Raw genomic sequence first — 19,247 nt, 5'->3', positions numbered from 1 at the left:
GAAGCAGGCTCCCCACTGAGCAGCAAGCCCAATGTGGGGCTTGATCCCAGGACCCTGGGACCATGACCTGAGCCAAAGGCAGAGGCTTAACCCTCTGAGCCACCCAGGCGCCCCTCAAATACATATATTTAGATAGATGTACTAAGAAAACTTTACAAAAATAAAATATTTTCATCTGCAGAATCAAGAGACATGTCTCAGGAAAAACTGACAGAGGCAATACACATACTGAAAAAAGAAAGGAGTAAGTATATTCTATAAAGGAACATTAGAACAAAAAATACAAATCTTGGGAAATATTGAAAGAAATATACACATACCAAAATACCAGGCCTCAAAGATAACCTCAAGTAATTCCCAAAAGTAGAAATAATAAGACAAAATGCCTTGATCACAATGAACAAAGAAATTTATAATGAAACCAAAACACACAAAAAAAAAAACTAACAAAGTCTCTATCATTTGGAAACTAAAAGACTCAATTCATAGTCAAAGAAGAAATAAAAACTAAATTTTTGCTATAACTACAAAACAGCAGTAATTAAAAGGATGCCTAGAAGAACGTATGGGTTATATCTAAAGCAGAGCTCAAGGAAAAATGCACAGTCCTGTATGTATATTATAAACAGAAAAGTTAAAATTACTTGTATTTTTACATGTAGACCATCTTTCATTACATGCAGATTTTACATGTAGATTATCAAATGGTTCAAAATAGAAATAATAGAAAAATATAGAAAATAGAAAAATAATAGAAAAAATAGAAAAGAAGGCCAAAAATAATTGGAGAATTAGTAAGCATAAACTGAAAGCAAATAGAAAAATGAAAATGATAGTAATGATAAGTCCAAGAATTTCAGTACATATATACAGGCATACAGACACCTACTATTACCTAGTCTAATTTCAATAAACAAGAAAGCACAAATAAACAATCTAATAAATTATAAAGGGAGAAACTTTAAGAATCCTAAGCCTGAACTTAATGTGACTCTAAAAATCTGAAGAGATTATTTTCTTCAAAATATAAATTGCCAAAACTTATATAAGAAGTGGAAATTCAAAATCAATTACTCTAGAGGAAATACAAAAAAATTGTTAGTGTTGACAGCTCACCAAATCAGTGAAATTAGATGATTTGACAAGAGAATTCTATCAATCTTTAAGAAACAGATAATGCCACTGTTCTGTCAAACTATTCTACATCAGGGATGGACAAAGAAGACTTTCAGTCCTCTGCTTTAAACTACTGTAACATTGATTCACAACAACAACAAAGATTACATTAATAAAGGAAATATAATTTATGAATGTCAATGCAAAATCCTTAAGAAAATATTAAAAGAACACTATACAACAAGCAGTCACCTTAACCTCAAAATGCAAGAGTGGATAAAATTTATTGAGTTGATTAATGTAAATCATCATTGAGGAACTTCTGGGGGAGATGACAGAGTAGGAGGATCCTAAGCTCACCTTCTCCCATGCACACAACTAGATTACAGCCACATTAGTGTAAAAAACCTAGAAAATGACTGGAAGACTGGAAGAACACAATCTCCACAGGTAAATGTAGAGAATAGGCCATGTAAACGAGGGTAGGAGCTGTGAGGACACACCTGGGAGCCAAACAGACCCATAGGACTGTTCATGTAAGGGCAGGACATGGTGGTAAGGAGAGGGGAGAGGTACAGATCCCCACATGTAGCTCGCAGATGTAGGGTACCCACACGGGGAAGACAAATCCCCATAACATTTGGCTTTGAGAACTGGAGGGGCCCGGCTACCTGAGTTCTTAAAATCATTGTGTTTCACAACTGGAACTTTAAAATTCAGTTGGTGCTTGGCTCTGGGAGAGTTGGAGAGCAAGAGGAAAATGAGTTCCCACCCTTAAAGAGAAGAATAACAAGCAGCCCCTGCAGAGTCAGGGGAACATAAATCCCTGGATACCTGCAGAGATACACCCAGCCTAGGTCCAGCAGAGATACACCCAGCCTAGGTCCAGGGACAGTTGCCGGACCCAGCTTTCCACCCAGCTCAGGAACAGCACACTCCAATCTGGGTGAGTTTCAGATCTGCCCCTCCCAACTTGGCCAGCCTAAGTAGGCATTTTCTTGGGCTGCTGCCCACCTCCTCCCACAGTAGATCAGCATGGACCTTGCTGACCCTGTGTACCCCGTCCCTGAATTCTCCTGCAGATTATCCCCTTCAATATGCCCTTGGTCAGAGTCCACCCAAAACAGAGCCACAAACTAGCAATATATAAGCAGTCCCAAAAGGGACCAGCACCACTTCAAAATGACTCCTTCCTTGGATAGAGGGGATGATAAACACACACACACACACACACACACACACACACACACACACACACAAAGAGAGACAGAGAGAGAGAGAGAGTCCAACTGCAACTCTAGCAATGGGGAAGGGGCAGACATCAGGTATCACTGCAGGACATGTCCACCAAGTAAAGCTTCTCAGGGAACAACACAGGGAAAACACCCTGCTGCTTGGTGATACTGCATTCAGGCAAACAACAGCCCTATCTTTCAAGTCAAAGAGGCTACACACTGGCCCACTAATAACACATGGTATCACCTAGGCCCACAGTAGGCATAGGAGACCATTGCAGATGCCTGGATTGAAGGCAAAAGCAGCTCAGCCATAATAGTGGGGCTAACACAACATACACAGGGGACCGTATGAGGCACCAGATTCTGGTGAACAGGGGACATTACACTGCAGGATACCATTAGACCTCTTCATAAGGCCACTACATTTGAGAGCAGGAGACATAGCCTACTTTCCTGATACATAAAAACAACACAGAACTAGACAAAATGTGGAGACAGAGGAACATGCCCCAAATGAAAGAACAGGACAAGAACTAAATGCAAAAGAAAGAAATAATACACCTGACATAGAATTTAAAGTAATGGTCATAAAGATACTCACTGGATTAAGCAAAGAGTGGAGGACTTCAGGGAGACCATCAACAAAGAGGTAGAAAACATATAAAGGAACCAATCAGAGGTGAGGAACTTAAAAATTGCAATTAAAAATACACTGGATGAAATAAATAGTAGACAATAGAGAGAAGAAGAATGGATTAATGACCTTGATGACAGAGTAATTAAAACTGTCAAGCTGAATAGAAGACAAGGTGGAAAAAAGAAAAAATATATATATATGAAGGGACCTCAGTGACACAGTCAAGAATAATAAAATTCACATTATGTGGATACCAGAAAGAGGAGAGGGAAAAGGGGAGGCAGAAAATATATTAAAAATTAATAGCTCAAAAACTTCCAAATGTAGGGAAGGAAACAGAAATCCAGATGCAGTAGGCATAGAGAGTCCACAGCAAAATCAACCTGAGGTCCACATGAAGACACAATGTAATTCAAATGGCAAAAGTAGTGATAGAAAATTTTAAAAGGAGCCAGAGAAAAGAAAACAGTTACCTTCAAGGGAAACCCCAAAGGCTACCAGCTGTTTCTTAGCAGAAACTTTGCAGGCCAGAAGAGAGTGGCATCGTAATATTCTAGTGCTGAAAGAGTAAAACCTGCAACCAAGAATACTCTATCCAGAAAGTCTATCATTCAGAGTAGAAGGAGATATAAAGTTTCCCAGACTAAGAAGAATTAAAGGAATTTATTACCACTAAATCACCTTATAAGAAAGATTAAGAGGACTCTGAATAGAAAGGGAAAACCGTAAGCAGGTGTAAGTAAAGTAGAAGGCACAAAAGCAGTAAAATTAAGTATGTCTATAAAAATATGTCAAGGGATTCACAAAAGAAAAGGATATATGGTATAATGCCATATTTTAAAATGTGAGAAAAGGGGGACACCTGGGAACCTCAGTTGATTAGGCATCAGACTTCGGCTTCGGTCATGATCCCCTGGGATCAAGTCCCATTGGGCTTCTTGTTCACTAGAGAGTCTGCTTCTCCTCTCCCTCTGTTGTTCCCCCTGCTTGTTCTGTCTCTCTCTCCCTCTCTCAGTCAAACAAATAAATAATATTTTTTAATGTGGGAAGGGATGGGGTAAAGCATGGTTTCAAACTTAAGCAACCATCAACTTCATATAGACTGCTATATGCCTAAGATATATATAAACTGAATGGTAGCCAAAAATCAAAAAGCCATAATAGACACTCAAAAAATAAAGAGAAAGGAATCAAGGGTATCACTAAGGAAAGCCAGAAAACTGTGAGAGAAGAGAGCAAGAGAATAAATGAACAGAGAACAACTACAAAAGCAACCAGAGAACAAGTAACAAAATGGCAATAACTATATACCTCTCAGTAATTACCCTAAATGGTAATGAGTTAAATACTCCAGATCAAAAGACATAAGTAGCAAGGAATGGATAAAAAAGCAAGACCTATCTACATGCTGCCTACAGGAGATTCACTTCAGATCTAAAAATACATGTGAATTGAAAATGAAGGGATGGAAATACATTTGTCATACAAATGGAAGTTAAAAGAAGGCTGAGGCAGCAATACTTACATTGGAAGTAATAGACTTTAAAACAAAGACTGTAATAAGAGACAAAGAACACACTATATAATCATAAAGGTAACAATCCAAAAAGAAGATATAATGATTGTAAATATTTATGCACATAATCTGGGAGCACTCAAATATATAAAGTAACCAATAGTAAACATAAAAGAAATAATACAATAATAGTAGGAGATTTTAACACCACACTGACATCAATGGATATATCATCCAATCAGAAGATCAACAAGCAAAGTGTGGCTTTGAATAACAGATTGGACAAGATGGAACTAGAATATATAGTCAGAACATTCCATCCTAAAACAGCAAAATACACATCCATTTCAAGTGCACATGGAACATTCTAGTGATTAGATCACGTTTTAGGCTACAAAACAAGTCTCAACAAATTCAAAACGACTGAAGTCATACTATGCATCTTTTCCCACCACAAAGCTGTGAAAGTAGAAATTAACCACAAGGGAAAAAAAACTAGAAAGAACATAAATACGAGGAGGTTAAATAATATGCTACCAAACAACAAATGGATCAAGAAATCAAGAAGAAAATAAAAAAAGACATAGAGACAAATGAAAATGAAAACACAATGCTCCAAAATTTTAGAGATTCAACAAATGGCCTTCTAAAAGAGAATTTAATAGCTATACACACCTACCTTAAGATGCTAGAAAAATCTCAATTAAATAACCTAACTTTACACCAAAAGGAGCTAGAGAAAGAACAAACGAAACCCAAACCAGTAGAAGTAAGGAAATAATAAAGATTAGAGCAGAAATAAATGGAACAGAAACTAAAAAACAAAACAAACAAAAACCAGTTGAGAACATCAATGAAACCAGGAGCTGTTTCTCTGAAAAGATAAAAAAATGACAAACCTTTAGCCAGCTGTAGACTAAAAACCTTTAGCCAGAGAGAGTGAGAAAGAGAGAGAAAGAGCGAGAGAGAGAGAGAAGACACAAGCAAAATTAGAAATGAGAGAGGAAGAATAACAACTAACACCAGAGAAATGCAAAGGATTTTAAGAGATTATCATGAAAAATTATATGCCAACAAGTTGGACAACTTTAAAAACAATGGATACATTCCTAGAAACATATCATTTCCCTAAACTGAATCCAGAAGAAATAGGAAATTTGAACAGACCCTTTAGCAAAAATGAAATTGAATCAATAATCAAAAACTCCCAACAAAGAGAAAACCAGAACAAGATGGCTTCACAGGCTAATTCTACCACATATGATAGAAGACTGAACACCTATTATTCTGAAATTATTCCAAAAAATAGTAGAAGAAGGAAAGCTTCCAAATTCATTCCATGATGCCAAAATTATGCAGATGCCAAAAGCAAACAAACAAGCAAAGAAACAAAAATACAAAAACAAAGAAACAAACAACAACAACAACAAAAAAAACCCACACCCAGATAAAGACATTATGGGGAAAAGAAAGAAAGAAAGAAAGAAAGAAAGAGAAAGAAATAGAGAGAAATAGAGGCCAGTATCTCTGACAAACATAGATGGAAACTCCTGAACAAAAATGTTAGCAAACTGAATCTAACAATGTATATATATATATATATTTTTAAATATCATTCAGCACAATCAAGTGGGATTTATTCCTGCAATGCAAGGGTGTTTCAAGAGTACATATTTTACATGATACATCACATCAACCATATGATCATTTCAATAGTGCAGGAAAAGCTTTTGACAAAGTATAGCATCAGCTCATGACAAAATCCCTCAACAAAGTAGGTTTAGAGGGAACATACATCAACATAATAAAGTCTATCTCTGAAAAACCTACAGGAAACATTAAACTCAATGGTGAAAAACTAAGAGCTTTTACCCTAAGAAGAGGAAGAAGACAAGAATGTTCAATCTCACCACTTTCATTCAACATAGTATTGACCTCTTTGGATTTTTTCATAGGTGCACTTTGCTTGGTTTATGATTGATATTTTGGACTCTGTATATTCCCTCAACCAGATCTTAGCAGAATGACAAGGGGAAAGAACGTCCAGTCATGAAAAGAACCAGAGACGCTGGTCCCTGCCACAGATCTAATGGGTATGGATATAAGTAAGATATCAGAGATGGACTTCAGAGGAGCAATCACAAAGTCCCTAGGCAGGCTTGAGAAAAGTATTCAAGACAACATAAAATCTACAAGGGCAGAATGAGATCTAATCGGGATGACATTAAAAATGCTATGAATGAGATGAAGTCTAAAGTGGAAACTCAAACAGGCAGGGTAAAAGAGGCAGAAGAACGAATTCGTGAGCTAGAAGGTAAACTGATTGAAAGAAAGGAAGCTGAGGAGGAGAGGGACAAACAGTTAGAAGCTCATGAGAACAGGCATAGAGAAAACAATGACACCATAAATTTGGCCCAGTGTCAGAATTATTGGGATCCCTGTGGGAATGAAGGGAGACAGTAGAATATATATTTGAGTAAATCATAGCAGGGAACTTCCCTAAGTTGGGGAAGAAAACAAGCCTTCCTCTCCATAAAGCAGAGAGGACCCATCCAAAGATCAATAAAAATAGGCCAAAGTCCTGGCATATAATAATGAAACTTCAAGTCTTAGAGCCAAAGAGGCTACCTTGAAAGTTGCTACAGAGAAGAGATGTATTACACACAGTGGGAGGAGCATTATAATAACATCAGACCCATCCACAGAGACCTGACAAGCCAGAAAGAGCTGACAAGGCATATTCAGGGTACAATAGGAGACATTTTAACTAAAAATACGTTATCCATCAAGGCTGCCACTCAGAATGGATGGAGAGAAAAGGGCCTTCCAGGACTCATGGAAACTGAATGAACACGTGAAAACCAAGCCAGCCCTGCAAGAATGTTTAAGGGGGTTTCTTTGAAAGATGAAAGACCCCAAGAGTAATATGGACAAGACACTAACAGAAGCAATCTATAGAAACTGGGACATCACAGGCAACATGAGGGCAAGAAGGTCCTATCTCCCAATAGTTACTGAAAACGTGAACAGGATATATGGTCCCATGAAACATAGTAGGTTTTCTGATTTGAAGAAAAAGCCTGGACCCATCCACATGTTGTATAGAAACACTCATTTTGAACCTAAAGATACCTCCAGACTGAAAGAGAGGGGACTGAGACCTATTTTTCATTCCAAAGAATCAAGAGAAAGCTGGGGTAGCAATTCTCATATCAGACAAGTTAGATTTTAAACCAAAGACTGTAATAAGAGATGTAGAGGGATACAATATCATACTTCAAGGGTCTATCCAACATGAAAATCTAGCAACTTTAAATATATCTGCCCCCTACATGGGAGTAGCCAACTACATCATCCAAATATTAAACAAAATAAAGAATCCTATTCATAACACATGAATAGGCAGAGACCACAACATACCACACACAGAAATAGATCACCTAAGTAGAAGACTGTTCAAAAAGTAACAAGAGCTTTGAAGGACACACTGGAACAGCTGGAATTCAAATATAAAAACATAACATTCAGGGGCGCCTGGGTGGCTCAGTGGGTTAAGCCGCTGCCTTCGGCTCAGGTCATGATCTCAGGGTCCTGGGATCAGGTCCCGCATCAGGCTCTCTGCTCAGCAGGGAGCCTGCTTCCCTCTCTCTCTCTGCCTGCCTCTCTGTCTACTTGTGATCTCTCTCTGTGAAATAAATAAATAAAATATTAAAAAAAAATAACATTCTGTCCTAAAACCAGAGAATGCCATTGTTGTTGAGTACAAACATAACTGCCTCCAAAATACATTACATATTGGTTGATCAGAGCTTTGTCATAAACCTTGAAATCAGGCAATGAAATGCCCCAAGCTTTGTTTTCTTTTTCCACATTTTGTTGGTAATTCAGGGTCTTTTCTTGTTCCATGCGCATTTTAGGATTGCTTGTTTCAACACTTTGGAAAATGCTGATGGTATTTTGATCGAGATGGGGATGAAAGTATAGATTTCTCTGGGCAGCATAGAGATTTTATCATTGTTTATTCTTCTGATCCAAGAGCATGATTTTTTTTCCCATTTTATGTGTCTTCTTTATTTTCTCTCTTGAGTGTTAGGTGGTTTCACAAGTATATATCCTTTACCTTTTTGGTTAGGTTTCTTCCAATGTATAACATACTGTGATCACTACTAAGGCAGCATGGTACTGGCATGGAAATAGAAACATATAACAGTGAAAGTGTGTAGAGAGCCCAGATATGGATGCTTAAATATATAGTCAACTACAATTACAAAGCAGGAAAAAATATCCAGTGGAAAAAAGACTGTCTCCTCAATTAATGCTGATGGAAAACTGGGCAACTATGTTCAGTAGAATGAAACTCCACCGATCTCTTTTATCAGACACAAATATAAACTGTAAATTGATAAATGACCTCAGTGTGAGACAGGAATCCATCAAAATCCTGGAGGAGAACATAGGCAGTAAGCACTTTGACATCAGCCACAGTAACTTCTCTCAAGGCACATCTCCATAGGCAAGGGAAAAAAAAGTGAAAAATGAGCGTTTGGGTCATCATTAAGACAGAAAGCTTCTACACTGCAAAGGAAACTGTCAACAGAACAAAGAGACAACCCATGGAATGGGAGAAGATATTCCCAAATGACAATACAGACAAAAGGCTGCTATCCAAGATCTATAAAGAACTTCTCAAACTCCACACCAAGAAAGAAGATAATCAAGTCACAAAATGGGCAGAAGAAATGAACAGAGACTTCTCCAAAGAAGACATAGAAATGGCTAACAGACACATGAGAATATGTTCATCACCATTAGCCATCAGGGAAATTCCAATCAAAACCACATTTTACTAGTTAGAATGACAATAATAAGGCAAGAAACCCGAAGTACTGGAGAGGATGTGGAGAAAGTGGTCCTCTCTTACACTGTTGGTGGGAATGCCAGTTGGTGCAGTCACCTTAGAAAACAGTGTGGAGAGTCCTCCAAATATTAAAAATAGAGCTACTCTCTGACCCTGAAGTTGCACTACTGGCTATTTACAACAAAACTACAGATGTATTGAAATGAAGGGTCATATGGACCCCAGTGTTCATAGCCGTAATGGCCACAAAAGCCAAACTGTGGAAATAGTCAAGTTGTCCATCAACAGATAAATGGATAAAGAAGATGTGGCCCATATATACAATGGAATAATACTCAGCCATCAGAAAGGATGAATACCCCAATTTTGCATCAACGTGGAAGGGACTGGAGGAAATTATGCTGCTTATAAGATGTTAAGCAGAGAAATTCAATTATCATATGGTTTTACTTACTTGGGAACATAAGGAATAACAGAGACCACATTAGGGGAAGGAAGGGAAATGTGAAGGTGGGGAATTGGAGGGAAAGATAAACCACAAGAGAATGTAAACTCGAAGAAACAGAGAGTTTTAGAGGGGAAGGGGTTGGGGAGATTGGTGAGGCTGGTTGTGGTTATTAACGAGGGCATGTACTGAATCAAACACTGGTTGTTATACTTAAACCATAAGTCTATGAACTCTACATCAAATATTATTGATGTACTGTAGAGGTATGATACATATTTTATTTATTTTATTTGTACCTAACAATTTTTTTCTCTTTCTTTCCCTCTTTTCTTCTCTTTCATTCTTCTTTCTTTCCTGGTGCTAAGGTAAATGATATTGTTTTTAATATTTCATATTACACTTGTTCTTTGATGCCATATGGCATACAGCAAGGTTGCAGATTGTATATTAAAATTTTGCCTTGCAAGTTTGCTAAATTTCTTATTATTTCCTGAGAGCTTTTGTCTACTCTTGGATTTTCTACCCAATAAATAGATCATGTATGAACAAAAGTGTTTTTAATTTTTCCTTCTCAATTTATATACATTCCATTTCTTTTGCTTTTATAATTGAATTTCCTAATATTTTCTGCACAATGTTGAAAAGGACTAATGAGAGGGAACATACTTGTATTGTTCCCGATCTTAGTGTGAAAGTTTCTAGTTTCCCACTATTAACTATAAATTTCACAGTAGGTTTCTTGTAGATATTTTTTGTCACGATGAACTGTTACTTCTCTTTCTAGTATATTAAGACGTTTAATTGTGAGTGGGTATCATATATTGTACAATGCTCTTTAAGTATTAATATGGGAAGTGTTTATTTTCTTATTTATTCTTTTGATATAATGAACTGCATTAAGATATTTTAGAATGTTCAATCTCACATAATTGCAATATATCTACTTAATTGTGATATATAATTCTTTTATACATTATTGTAATCAATTTGTAGCATTTTTGAGGATGTTTGTAACTATATTCAAAAGAGAAACTGATGTGTCTTTTTTATATCATTGTTGTAATTATAATAGGGTAATGATGATACCATCGAAGGAATCAGAAGTATTCCAATTGCTTTTATGCCCTGAAAGTACTTGTAGGTAATTAATTCAATCTGTTCTTTCAATGTTTAATTAAATTCACCAGTGAACCCACCTGGGCCTGTAGTTTCTGTTTTCGAAGGTTAGTAATGATTATTCAATTTATTCAATAGATAAAGTCCTATTCATTTTGTCTCTTTCTTCTTAATGAGTTTTAGCAAACTGTGTCTTTCAAAAATTTCTTGATTTCCACTAAGTTATCAAACTTGTCACCTTTGAGTTATTCATAATATCCCTTTCCTATTCTTTGAATTTCAGTGGGATCAGTATTCATGTCCCCTCTTTTATTTCTGATATTAATCAATTGTGTCTTCTCCTCTCTCTTATTATTTCATTAGCCTGATTAGAGTTTTATCAATTTCATTAATCATTTTATAAGGATTTTTTTAAATTCCACTTAGTTAAGATACAGCATAATATTAGTTTCAAGTGTATAATGTAGTGATTCAACACTTTTATACATCACCTAGTACTCATCACAAAACAAGTGCGTTATTTAATCAAATCACCTAATTTTGAATTTTTTTTCTTTTTCTTGATTTTTTCTCTATTGATTTAACTGATTTTGCTCTAGTATTTATTATTCCTATCATTTCTTTGTCTTTTTTGTTACATTGTCATTAATTTAGTTTTTGTTGCATTGTATTTATTGATCTAGTATTTATAATTCCTGAGAAATGAATGTAAATTATTGATATTAGACTTTTCTTTCTTAATATATGCATTCAACATAACACATTTCCATGTAAGCTGTATGTCTCCACATTCAATAAAATTCACTAAGTTATTTTTTCTTTTTTATGTATTGCAACAGTTGAGGGGATACTGGGTGGCTCACTTAGGACAGCATGTGGCTTTTGACATTGGGGCCATGAGTTCAATCCCGCATCTGGTTGTAGAGATTATAAGTAATAAACTTTAAAAAAATACAATTTTCTTGAGATGTATGTGTTTGCCTGTGTTATTTAATGTATGTTGTTTAATCCTTACATGTTGAAATGTTTACTTTAGGTTTCAACATTGGTTTCTTTTTTTACATTTTCATTTATTTTTTTTTAATTTCTTTTCAGTGAATTCATTGTTTATGCACCACATCCAGTACTCCATTTCTAGTTGCATTGCACTATATTCTGAAAAAAGACATTATATGATTTCTATTAACATTTGTAAAGGTGTATTTTGCAGCTCAGAATGTGACCTATTTTGGTGTACAGTCCATATAAGTATGAAATAATATGTATGCTGATGATATTGGAATATGTCTATACATGTTCATTCTGTGGATTTTTTTATTATTATTCCAAATATTTATTTAGATTCTAGTTAGGTAATACATATGGTGAAATTGATTTCAGGTGTAGAATTTAATGATTTATCACTTATACATATCACCCAGAGCTCATCGCGGCACATATATTCCTTAACACCCATTACCCACATAACCAATCCCCCTCCAACTTCCTCCATCAACCCTCAGTCTTTTTTCCACATTTTGGAGTTCCTTATGGCTCGCTTCCCTTTTGTTGCTGGTGGTGTTGTTTAATATCCCTAGTTTCATCTGTTCTGTTTTAAATTCACATATGAGTGACATCATATGGTATTTGCTTTTCTGTGACTACAAAATTTCATTTTCATAACAAACACTTGCTGTGTCAATGTCATGGGAAATGGCAAGATTTCATTCTTTTGGGTGGGTATGTAATATATATATGTGTGTGTATGTGTGTGTGTTTATATCACACACACATGTCTTTTTCTATAATTTCACTACTGTTGATAATGCTACTATAAACTTTGAGATGTATGTACCCCTATGAACCAGTAATTTTCTGTCCTTCAGGTAAATACCTAGCACTGTGATTGCTGTGTCATCAGGTAGTTCAATTTTTAACTGCGGTCAAACCTCCATACTCTTTTCCAGAGTGACTGTACAAGTTTGCATAACCACAAAACATGACAGAGGCTTCTTGTAGCTCCACATCATCACTGAAATTTGTCATTTTCTGTTTTGTTAATTTTAGCATTTTGATAGTTGTGAGGTAGTATCTTATCCTGGTGTTTATTTGTATTTACATGATGTTGAATGATGTTTAGAATATTTTCCTCTGTCTGTCTTCTGCATGTCTTCCTTGGGAAAAACAAACAAACAAATGTCTGTTCATATCTTCTTTTTTTTTTCCATGTTATTTATTTTTCTCAGCGTAACAGTATTCATTGTTTTCGCACAACACACAGTGCTCCATGCAAAACGTGCCCTCCCTATTACCCACCACCTGTTCCCCCAACTTCCCACCCCTGACCCTTCAAAACCCTCAGGTTGCTTTTCAGAGTCCATTGTCCCTTATGGTTCGCCTCCCCTCCCCAATGTCCATAGCCCCCTCCCCCTCTCCCAATCCCACCTCCCTCCAGCAACCCCCAGTTTGTTTTGTGAGATTAAGAGTCATTTATGGTTTGTCTCCCTCCCAATCCCATCTTGTTTCCTTTATTTTTCTCCTATCCCCTTAACCCCCATGTTGCTTCTCCATGTCCTCATATCAGGGAGATCATATGATAGTTGTCTTTCTCCGATTCACTTATTTCACTAAGCATGATATGCTCTAGTTCCATCCACATCGTCACAAATGGCAATATTTCATTTTTTTGAAGGCTGCATAGTATTCCATTGTGTATATATACCACTTCTTCTTTATCCATTCATCTGTTGATGAACATCTAGGTTCTTTCCATAGTTCGGCTATTGTAGACATTGCTGCTATAAACATTCAGGTACACGTGCCCCTTCGGATCACTACGTTTGTATCTTTAGGGTAAATACCCAGTAGTGCGATTCCTGGGTCATAGGGTAGTTCTATTTTCAACATTTTGAGGAACCTCCATGCTGTTTTCCAGAGTGGTTGCACCAGCTTGCATTCTCACCAACAGTGGAGGAGGGTTCCCCTTTCTCCACATCCTCGCCAGCATCTGTCATTTCCTGACTTGTTAATTTTAGCCATTCTGACTGGTGTGAGGTGATATCTCATTGTGCTTTTGATTTGTATTTCCCTGATGCCAAGTGATGTGGAGCACTTTTTCATGTGTCTGTTGGCCATCTGGATGTCTTCTTTGCAGAAATGTCTGTTCATGTCCTCTGCCCATTTCTTGATTGGATAGTTTGTTCTTTGGGTGTTGAGTTTGCTAAGTTCCTTATAGATTTTGGATACTAGTGCTTTATCTGATATGTCACTTGCAAATATCTTCTCCCATTCTGTCAGTTGTCTTTTGGTTTTGTTAACTGTTTTCTTTGCTGTGCAAAAGCTTTTGATCTTGATGAAATCACAATAGTTCATTTTTGCCCTTGCTTCCCTTGCCTTTGCCGTTGTTCCTAGGAAGATGTTGCTACGGCTGAGGTCGAAGAGGTTGCTGCCTGCGTTCTCTGCAAGGATTTTGATGGATTCCTTTCTCACATTGAGGTCCTTCATCCATTTGGAGTCTTTTTTCGTGTGTGGTGTAAGGAAGTGGTCCAATTTCATTTTTCTGCATGTGGCTGTCCAATTTTCCCAGCACCATTTATTGAAGAGGTTGTCTTTTTTCCATTGGACATTCCTTCCTGCTTTGTCGAAGATTATAATGTTGACCATAGAGTTGAGGGTCGATTTCTGGGCTCTTTATTCTGTTCCACTGATCTATGTGTCTGTTTTTGTGCCAGTACCATGTTGACTTGATGATGACAGCTTTGTAATAGAGCTTGAAGTCCGGAATTGTGATGCCACCAACTGTGGCTTTCTTTTTCAATATTCCTTTGGCTATTCGAGGTCTTTTCTGGTTCCATATAAATTTTAGGATTGTTTGTTCCATTTCTTTGAAAAAAATGGATGGTATTTTGATAGGGATTGCATTAAATGTGTAGATTGCTTTAGGTAGCATAGACATTTTCACAATATTTATTCTTCCAATCCAGGAGCATGGAACATTTTTCCATTTTTTTGTGTCTTCCTCAATTTCTTTCATGAGTACTTTATAATTTTCTGCATCTAGATTCTTAGCCTCTTGGGTTAGGTTTATTCCTAGGTATCTTATAGTTTTGGGTACAATTGTAAATGGGATTTACTCCTTAATTTCTCTTTCTTCTGTCTTGTTGTTGGTGTACAGAAATGCAACATATTTCTGTGCATTGATTTTATATCCTGACACTTTACTGAATTCCTGTACAAGTTCTAGCAGTTTTGGAGTGGAGTCTTTTGGATTTTCCACATATAGTATCATATCATCTGCGAAGAGTGATAGTTTGACTTCTTCTTTACCAATTTGGATGCCTTTAATTTCTTTTTGTTGTCTGATTGCTGAGGCTAGGACTTCTAGTACTATGTTGTATAGCAGTGGTGATAATGGACATCCTTGCCGTGTTCCTGACCTTAGCGGAAAAGCTTTCAGTTTTTCTCCATTGAGAATGATATTTGCGGTGGGTTTTTCATAGATGGCTTTGATAATATTGAGGTATGTGCCCTCTATCCCTACACTTTGAAGAGTTTTGATCAGGAAGGGATGCTGTATTTGTCAAATGCTTTTTCAGCATCTATTGAGAGTATCATATGGTTCTTGTTCTTTCTTTTATTAATGTGTTGTATCACATTGATTGATTTGTGGATGTTGAACCAACCCTGCAGCCCTGAAATAAATCCCACTTGATCGTGGTGAATAATCCTTTTAGTGTACTGTTGAATCCTATTGGCTAGTATTTTGGCGAGAATTTTTGCGTCTGTGTTCATCAAGGATATTGGTCTGTAGTTCTCTTTGTTGGTGGGATCCTTGTCTGATTTTGGGATCAAGGTGATGCTGGCCTCATAAAATGAGTTTGGAAGTTTTCCTTCCATTTCTATTTTTTTGAACAGTTTCAGGAGAATAGGAATTAGTTCTTCTTTAAATGTTTGGTAGAATTCCCCTGGGAAGCCGTCTGGCCCTGGGCTTTTGTTTGTTTGGAGATTTTTAATGACTGTTTCAATCTCCTTACTGGTTATGGGCCTGTTCAGGTTTTCTATTTCTTCCTGTTTCAGTTGTGGTAGTTTATATGTCTCTAGGAATGCATCCATTTCTTCCAGATTGTCAAATTTGTTGGCATAGAGTTGCTCATAGTATGTTCTTATAGTTGTCTGTATTTCTTTGGTGTTAGTTGTGATCTCTCCTCTTTCATTCATGATTTTATTGATTTGCGTCCTTTCTCTTTTCTTTTTGATGAGTCTGTACAGGGGTTTATCAATCTTGTTGATTCTTTCAAAGAACCAGCTCCTAGTTTCATTGATTTTTTCTATTGTTTTTTTGGTTTCTATTTCATTGATTTCTGCTCTGATCTTTATGATTTCTCTTCTCCTGCTGGGTTTAGCGTTTCTTTCTTGTTCTTTCTCCAGCTCCTTTACGTTTAGGGTTAGGTTGTGTATTTGAGACATTTCTTGTTTCTTGAGAAAGGCTTGTACCGCTATATATTTTCCTCTCAGGACTGCCATTGCTGTGTCCCACAGATTTTGAACTGTTGTGTTTTCATTATCATTTGTTTCCATGATTTTTTTCAATTCGTCTTTAATTTCCTGGTTGACCCATTCATTATTTAGAAGGATGCTGTTTAGTCTCCATGTGTTTGGGTTCTTTCCAGCTTTCCTCTTGTGATTGAGTTCTAGCTTCAGAGCATTGTGGTCTGAAAATATGCAGGGAATGATCCCAATCTTTTGATACCGGTTGAGACCTGATTTGTGACCCAGGATGTGATCTATTCTGGAGAAGGTTCCATGTGCACTAGAGAAGAATGTGTATTCTGTTGCTTTGGGATGAAATGTTCTGAATATATCTGTGATGTCCATCTGGTGCAGTGTGTCATTTAAGGCCTTTATTTCCTTGTTGATCTTTTGCTTGGATGATCTGTCCATTTCAGTGAGGGGGGTGTTCAAGTCCCCTACTATTATTGTATTATTATTGATGTGTTTCTTTGATTTTGTTATTAATTGGTTGATATAGTTGGCTGCTCCCACGTTAGTGGCATAGATATTTAAAATTGTTAGATCTTCTTGTTGGACAGACCCTTTGAGTAGGATATAGTGTCCTTCATCATCTCTTATTATAGTCTTTGGCTTAAAATCTAATTGATCTGATGTAAGGATTGCCACCCCAGCTCTCTTCTGATGCCCATTAGCATGGTAAATTGTTTTCCGCCCCCTCACTTTCAATCTGGAGGTGTCTTCGCATCTAAAATGAGTTTCTTGTAGGCAACATACTGATGGGTTTTGTTTTTTTATCCATTCTGATACCCTGTGTCTTTCGATTGGGGCATTTAGCCCATTAACATTCAGGATCACTATTGAGAGATATGAATTTAGTGCCATTATTAGTCTGTAAGGTGACTGTTACTGTATATTGTCTCTGTACCTTTCTGATCTACTACTTTTAGGCTCTCTCTTTGCTTAGAGGACCCCTTTCAAGATTTCCTGTAGAGCTGGTTTGGTGTTTGCAAATTCTTTCAGTTTTTGTTTGTCCTGGAAGCTTTTGATCTCTCCTTCTATTTTCAATGATAGCCTAGCTGGATAGAGTATTCTTGGCTGCATGTTTTTCTCGTTTAGTGCTCTGAATATATCATGCCAGCTCTTCCTGGACTGCCAGGTCTCTGTGGATAAGTCTGCCGCCAATCTAATATTTTTACCATTGTATGTTACAGACTTCTTTTCTCGGGCTGCTTTCAGGATTTTCTCTTTGTCACTAAGACTTGTAAACTTTACTATTAGGTGACGGGGTGTGGACCTATTCTTGTTGACTTTGAGGGGGGTTCTCTGCATCTCCTGGATTTTGATGCTTGTTTCCTTTGCCATATTAGGGAAATTCTCTCCAATGATTCTCTCTAAAAGACCTTCTGCTCCCCTCTCTGTTTGTTCTTCTTCTGGAATCCCAATTATTCTAATGTTGTTTCATCTTATGGTGTCACTTATCTCTCGAATTCTCCCCTCATGGTCCAGTAGCTGTTTGTCCCTCTTTTTTTTTTTTTTTTTGGCTTCTTTATTCTCTGTCATTTGGTCTTCTATATCACTAATTCTTTCTTCTGCCTCATTTATCCTAACAGTGAGAGCCTCCATTTTTGATTGCACCTCATTAATAGCTTTTTTTATTTCAACTTGGTTAGATTTTAGTTCTTTAATTTCTCCAGAAAGGGCTTTAATATTCCAGAGAGGGTTTCTCTAATATCTTCCATGCCTTTTTCGAGCCCGGCTAGAATGTTCAGAATCGTCATTCTGAACTCTTGATCTGACATATTACCAATGTCTGTGTTGATTAGGTCCCTAGCCTTCAGTACTGTCTCTTGTTCTTTTGTTTGTGGTGATTTTTTCCGCCTTGTCATTTTGTCCAGATAAGAGGATATGAAGGATCCAATAAAATACTAAAAGGGTGGCAAAGACCCGAGAAAAATGCACTGTAACCAAATGAGAAGAGACTCCAAATTGTGGGGGGGAGAAAGGGGATAAAAAGAGGTTCAGAAAAAAAAAAGAAAAAAAATTTAAAAAATAAAACAAATAAAGAAAAAATATTTAAAAGAAAGAAAAAATATATATATTTAGATAATCTAGTCAAAAAACGTTAAAAAAGAAAAGGGTAAAAGTTTTAAAAAAATTAGCAGAAGAAGAAAAAAGAAAAAAAATTGAAAAAAGGAAAAAAAAATTGAAGTAACCGCAAGACTAAAGAATCATGGGGAGAAAGCCATGAGTTCCATGCTTTGCTTTCTCCTCCTCTGGAATTGCGCTGCTGTCTTAGGAATTGAACCTATTTTCCTTAGTAGATGAACTTAGTCCTGGCTGGATATTTTGTTGATCTTCTGGGGGAGGGGCCTGTTGTAGTGACTCTCAAGTGTCTTTGCCCGAGGTGGGATTGCACCGCCCTTATTGGTGGCCAGACTAAGTAATCGGCTCGGGTTCACTTTTGGGAGCTTCTGTTCCCTGAACGCTTTCCGTAGAGTTCCGGAGGACGGGAATGAAAATGGCGGCCTCCCAGTCTCCGGCCCGGAGGAGCCGAGAGCCTGGGGCCCCACTCCTCAGTGCTCCCCCAGAGGACAGCACCCAATCACTCCCGTATCCCCAGCCTCTAGCTGCGTTCTGAGCTCAACCCAGCCCATGACCAGTTCAAGGTAACCCCAAGCTGAGAGTTCGGTCCTCAGCTCTGTCTCTGCAGCCGTCTTCTCCATTCTAATACCTGCGAGCTCTGCGACACTCCGAGACCCTGGATCCTTCTGTGACCCTGCGGGACCTGGGGCCACGCTGACCCCGCGTGGGCTTCACCCCGGTTTAGC

Source organism: Meles meles, chromosome 3 (genome assembly GCF_922984935.1).
Source record: "Meles meles chromosome 3, mMelMel3.1 paternal haplotype, whole genome shotgun sequence".
Taxonomy (NCBI): Eukaryota; Metazoa; Chordata; class Mammalia; order Carnivora; family Mustelidae; genus Meles; species Meles meles.
Note: the sequence above shows the minus strand (reverse complement) of the source record.